The 5361-nt window shown below is 44.3% G+C and overlaps 1 protein-coding gene across 1 annotated transcript in view; it reads right to left on the bottom strand.

Annotated features, from left to right (window-relative positions):
* The window catches only part of pik3r1 (phosphoinositide-3-kinase, regulatory subunit 1 (alpha)), a gene marked incomplete in the record, with an annotated part of 28412 nt that overhangs the window by 20932 nt on the left and 2119 nt on the right, over positions 1-5361 (bottom strand).

Below are 5361 nucleotides of genomic sequence, written 5' to 3'. Positions count from 1 at the left end.
CAAAACACGCCGCCCCAATGTGCTCAAACCCACGCGAGGGGCAAAGGGTGCAGGCCGTACTGGCCGGGCGCGTCGGCAGGCGGCTATTTCCCCGCGGGGGGGCCAGCTCTGGGGGCGCAGTGCCTTTTTCCCAAGGTCGGGCGGAAAAACCCCTCTGCACGACGGAAGGAACTTGTTGAACCCACCGAAAAACTTCACCGGACAAAACATTTCCCAAAACCCAAAACTTGATCCCTCAGTCTTTCTTGTCAAAGCGGGGTTAATTTTTTCCTCAACCCCCTTTGGGGCCCACCGTGGGAGAAGATGATCCATGGCTCAGCCTGCAAGCGCAGACGGCCCAAGCCCACGGGGACCGGGCCAAGATCCGGCGCTTGTGGCAAAGGAAGACGAAACCGCCACCCCCGTCCCAACAGAACCAACAGGGGGGGAAACCTGCAGCTGCGCCCAGGGTCTGAACAAAGAACACCAACAACAACCAAACCTCAGTTCCAGGATCTTCCAAGAGTTTAAACTTTCCAAAAAGCCAGGAACGTGGACCGGTCAGTGGACAAAGAAACACTAAAACAACACCAAAACCCCACCTCTTTTCCCTCCTCCCTTCTTGTGTAAAAACCAAAAAACAAAAAAACCAACCAAAACAAACATAAGGATATTTACCAAAAATCTCACCCGGATTTTAATGACCGGCACCCAAAGAAACTGGCTTTAAACGTTTGTGATAAATAATGAGAAATCATGTTACTGTAAGGATGGCGTGAAGGAAAATCCGTAGTTAAAACGGGCCCTGCGGAGCTTAAGGACCCGGAGTCAACTTCTTTTGGGCTGCGCAAGCCCTCGTCGTGCTCGAACTCTCACAAGCACACAGACACACACGAACCCACAAGACACACACAGACCACACAGCAGCGACGAGACACACCAGACACACCACACCGACCCACAACCACAGTGAATTAGTAAAAGTGGTGACAGTAAACTCGTAAAAATACCAGTTAAGTTGTGAAAACTACGCTGGTTACGGTAAGTTAGTGCAAAAACTTGTGCTAGCTAGAAAAGCGACACACCTTTCACGTCTGGTTGACCCCAGCCTTGCAGTGCAGCCAAGTGTTTGAGTCTGTTCCAAACTTTTTCCAGGATATTTGGTCATTTTAATAATATTGCCCAGGTGTTTCTGGTGAGTGGAAACTGCGTCCCAGGTTTCCAGGGACGCGGTGGGAACGCTGACGTTGCAGCATTCTTCTCTTGTTTATGTTTAGGAAGAGATGCATCAGACCGTTGGATACATCAGGGGCTCAGGACTCATGTTTACGCGTACAGTGAGAGGACGAATATTTTCTACTGGGGGGTCGTGTTTTTACTATGAATCGACCTTCTGGCTTTCTGTCCAAAACATGGGTCTGACAGCAGAAGAAGAGGAAGAGGAACAAGGGACCTCACCGGCTGGTCGGACAGCTGCCGTATCGAGACCTCCTCCGCTTTCAGAACTGCGATTCACACACCGGGACTGTCCCAGAGCCTGCAGCAACACAAACACTCACAGCATTAACAACACACACACAAAGCAAACACACATGCTCAATCATATAAAGATAACAACTGGCGAAAATCAACGGACAGGGATAACAAACAACCTCATCTTTTACAGAGTTCTAAGTTATTTTAAAGTTCTGTGGAAGATCTCCCAGATGCACTTATATGTGTGGGTGTGTGTGTGTGGTGGTGTGTGGGTACCTTTCTGGTCTCTATGGCCTCCCATCATGTCTTGCTGAGGAGGGGAGGGCCCGGGAGTCGGGGGTCCAAAACTGATCCGGGGATCGGTCCGGCAAGCATGAAGCCTGAAGACAAAAACCACGATTGAAAACGATCCGGTCAAACACCAGTTTCTGTGGCTCAAGTTGTGAAGAAACTGCAGGCTGGATATGAATTATTCAATCATGTCGGTTGCAGTAAAAACCACTGGAAATTATGATTGATTAATGTCAGTGTGACTCGTTTACAAGGGACTTTGATTGATCGGTTCTGGTTATTACACCGCATCTTGTTGAACTAAGAGATGAACATAGAAAGACTGACTGTACGTGTATTGATAAATGTTTCTGATCTATTTCTTATTTCACGGTACAATTACTCAATTGAAAGGGGAGGAAACTGTTGGAAGACCTGGAGCAGCTGGAGAACTGTTTACTTTGCAAACTCACCTGCACAACTGGACTACAATGAGTTAAATATGTCCAACGGAAGAAGCTTGGTTGTAATGTTAATAGTGTCAGATGAGACGCCTACTGTCTCACAGAGAAAACAGCTTTGGGTGGGTTTCTCTTTTCTCCTTTTTACCTGTTCGGCCTTTGATGAGTTTTACATCTGCTGGCATATCTCGGTGCCATTCAATTATCTGACTTCAATCAGTTCAATGTAAAACAATAAAGGTCTGAAGGATCTTTCCTCTGACTTGATCTCCATTAATGTTTTGCCCCCTCAGAGTCAAACAACTTCATCTAATAAATTGAGGAATTTAGTCTGTGAAACAACTTTTCAACTAATATCGAAAGGGTGAACGCTGCCAGGAAAGCAAGAGAGGATTCTGTATGTCTGAAACACACAGGTACATACAGCAAACCAAGAGCACTTTGGCTGCCAACACGAACACACACACAACACACACACACACACACACACACACACAGTTCTCCTGTTTCCTCTGAAGGCTGGTTTGGCAGCAAGATACACGAGCTGAGAATCGGTTTCAGTCAGCAAACCCACAACCCCTGACTAACACCAACGCTCTGTGTTGGTGGTGTCGTGTTGTGTGTGTGTGTTTGAGGTTTACTATAATTGCGTTTTTTCCGTTTGTGGTGAACATGCCTTGATTTCACTTAAATTGCAAACAGCTTGTTGCTTATGTGTGTGTGGTGTGTGTGTTATTCGTGCATAAACACGCTGCCCGCAGGCAGGAAGCAGCTGAAGGCAACACAAGGTAATGCTGAGTCCACTGAGCAGTTTTTCAGGTTGAAAAACTGAAAGTTATTTCAATAAAGAAAGAATCTGGGAGAACAACAGAAAAAGAATGACCACAGTAATGAGGTCCGTTAAGTTTAGTATGAATCCATTATTGAGGTTCATTCTGTCCACCAGATCTACGGTTGAGGACGGATTAATCTTGATTGTCCAAAATCTTAAAAAGTTATACAACATTACTGTTCTCTATTATAGCCACGAAAGGAGTCAGCCGATGGCTGGTCTTCACTCTCATCTAACAGAGACCGCTTAACTTGGAGCTTCATTCTGTTTCTGTTCACCTTTAATGGAAGTTACGGTGATCTGAAGGGGTAAAATGAAGTGTTTGCTGTCTCTTCTGGAGTCTGGTTGGAAGAGTGATAGTTGCATACTTACGCTGGTTTCGTGGTTAAACTAAAGGTCGTATCTCTGTAGGATCCTTTTCATAAATGACACTGACAATAACAACCTGAGTCTGTTAGTGGAACAAACAACAACTGTTAGTGGAACAAACAACAACTACTGTTAGTGGACGCACTTTGACAAACTCTGCTAACAGACTTAAGATCATGTGATTCATCTGGTTTTAATTGGAAAACACAGCTGCCTGTAATCATTAATAATGTATGTTGTGACTCCAGCGGAAGCAAATATAACAAATAAAATAGGACCTAAACTGGAACCTTGTGGTACGTCACAAGAGACAGCATCAATCCTAACTCTGTCTGACAGATAAGAAACAAACCACTTGAAGATTGGTCATTAGATATTACACATTAGTTTAGCCATCAGTTTTTTAACTACAAAGTAAAATGTAGTTTTAAATATTCCCCTTTAGGTCTGATCACATGTTGAGCTATCAGCTGGATTGATCTTTATCGTACTCACCCTCGGACTCGGAGTCGGTCCTCACTGATGCAGCAGAGGGCGGTCTGGGTGGGCGGGGCTTCGGAGTGGGAGGTGACATCCTCTTTCTGCCAATAAACTCCACATACGTCCCCGGGAAGTCGCCCTTTTCCTGTCGGCCAGAGACAGACGAGTGTGAGGCGCAGAGACGAGCACGAAGCGCAGGTAGATTTTAGGTTTGCTGGGAAACATAAACGAGTTGGGCCGTGTTCACGTGTTCCTTTATGTGTACCGACCGGCCGAGACTAATGTGACCCTCACTGTCCACCGTACCGTATTGTGACGTCAGTGGATCAAACTAAAGCAGCTCACTACTATTCAGTACTTTCTACACAATGACTGTTCATAGCCGTAAGAAAAACTGTGTTACCTGTTAAGAGAGACAAAGAGAAAGAGCCTATTTTTGTCAAATAATGCAGATTCACATTCAGTTTTATGGCTGGCACATTTTCTCAGTTTAGCTGCCATTTGCTGATGAGTTAAAAAGTGAATTTCGGTCCCTGCGTAGAGATGTCTGATGATGTGTAAAACAAACAGGACGTAGTGTATATTGGTCTCTATTCCTTCATTATTTGTTATCTTTAAAGTTTGTTCAGGATACGTTTTTGTTACAAAATTAAAAAAAATCGACCAATACATGCTTGTCAGATTAAAATAAGAGTATTGATCGGGCTGTAAACATTGACAACATCTGGACTCTCAGCTGAGGATACGACAGAGAATGTCACATTTGATTTATTATTTAATTTGCACTGAAACCATCTGCTGTTCAGTGGATTAATAACTGAGAAACAATAATTCTTTCCAGTTTTGATAAATCAGTCGTTTACGTCATTTGTAAAGTAAAATAACCAAACAACAGCAGCTCTTCTTCGTTTAGTAACTGAATATTTCAGGGCTGCGTGAGGGCGATGACATCTAACAGTTACAATGAGAGTAAAGTTTGACACTGAAGTGATAACATCAGAGTGAACACCAGCAGTGTGAGGGGGAGGTGAACTGATTCTTCCTAAAGCTGCTTTCTGTCCATTGTCAGTACGCTTTGAAGACTTTACTGAAGCATCCAACGTTACCTCAAACATTCTCTCAGCTCGACTGCAACGGTTTAAATGTCACCACAGAGATCAGTCTGAGGTTGTTGATCAGTGAACAGTGTGTTTCCTCTCAGCAGGTAAATGGAAACTTTTAGCAGCTCGTAGGTGTGAAGCAGCGTTGCTCGTTCAGCTGTTTGTGTAACAGAAACTCAGCGGGGACGACTCAAAGTGGCGGCAGCAGAATTCAAAAGAATTTCACGTTTTAAAGTCAAGATTTAAATCTCTAACGTGGAACATTTAAATCAATCTATAATCATTAAACAGTATATAAACTTTAGAGCTATGTTCTGTATGTAGTTGTCATATCCCCTTTGTGCCTGCGTCAGCGTTGTGGTTGTCTGCCAGAAGCTGTCACACACTGACTGTT

This window comes from Morone saxatilis, unplaced genomic scaffold, assembly GCF_004916995.1.
Source record: "Morone saxatilis isolate NCDOM2014 unplaced genomic scaffold, NCSU_SB_2.0 Contig21, whole genome shotgun sequence".
Lineage (NCBI taxonomy): Eukaryota > Metazoa > Chordata > Actinopteri > Moronidae > Morone > Morone saxatilis.
Note: the sequence above shows the minus strand (reverse complement) of the source record. Positions and strands in the feature narration are given on the sequence as shown.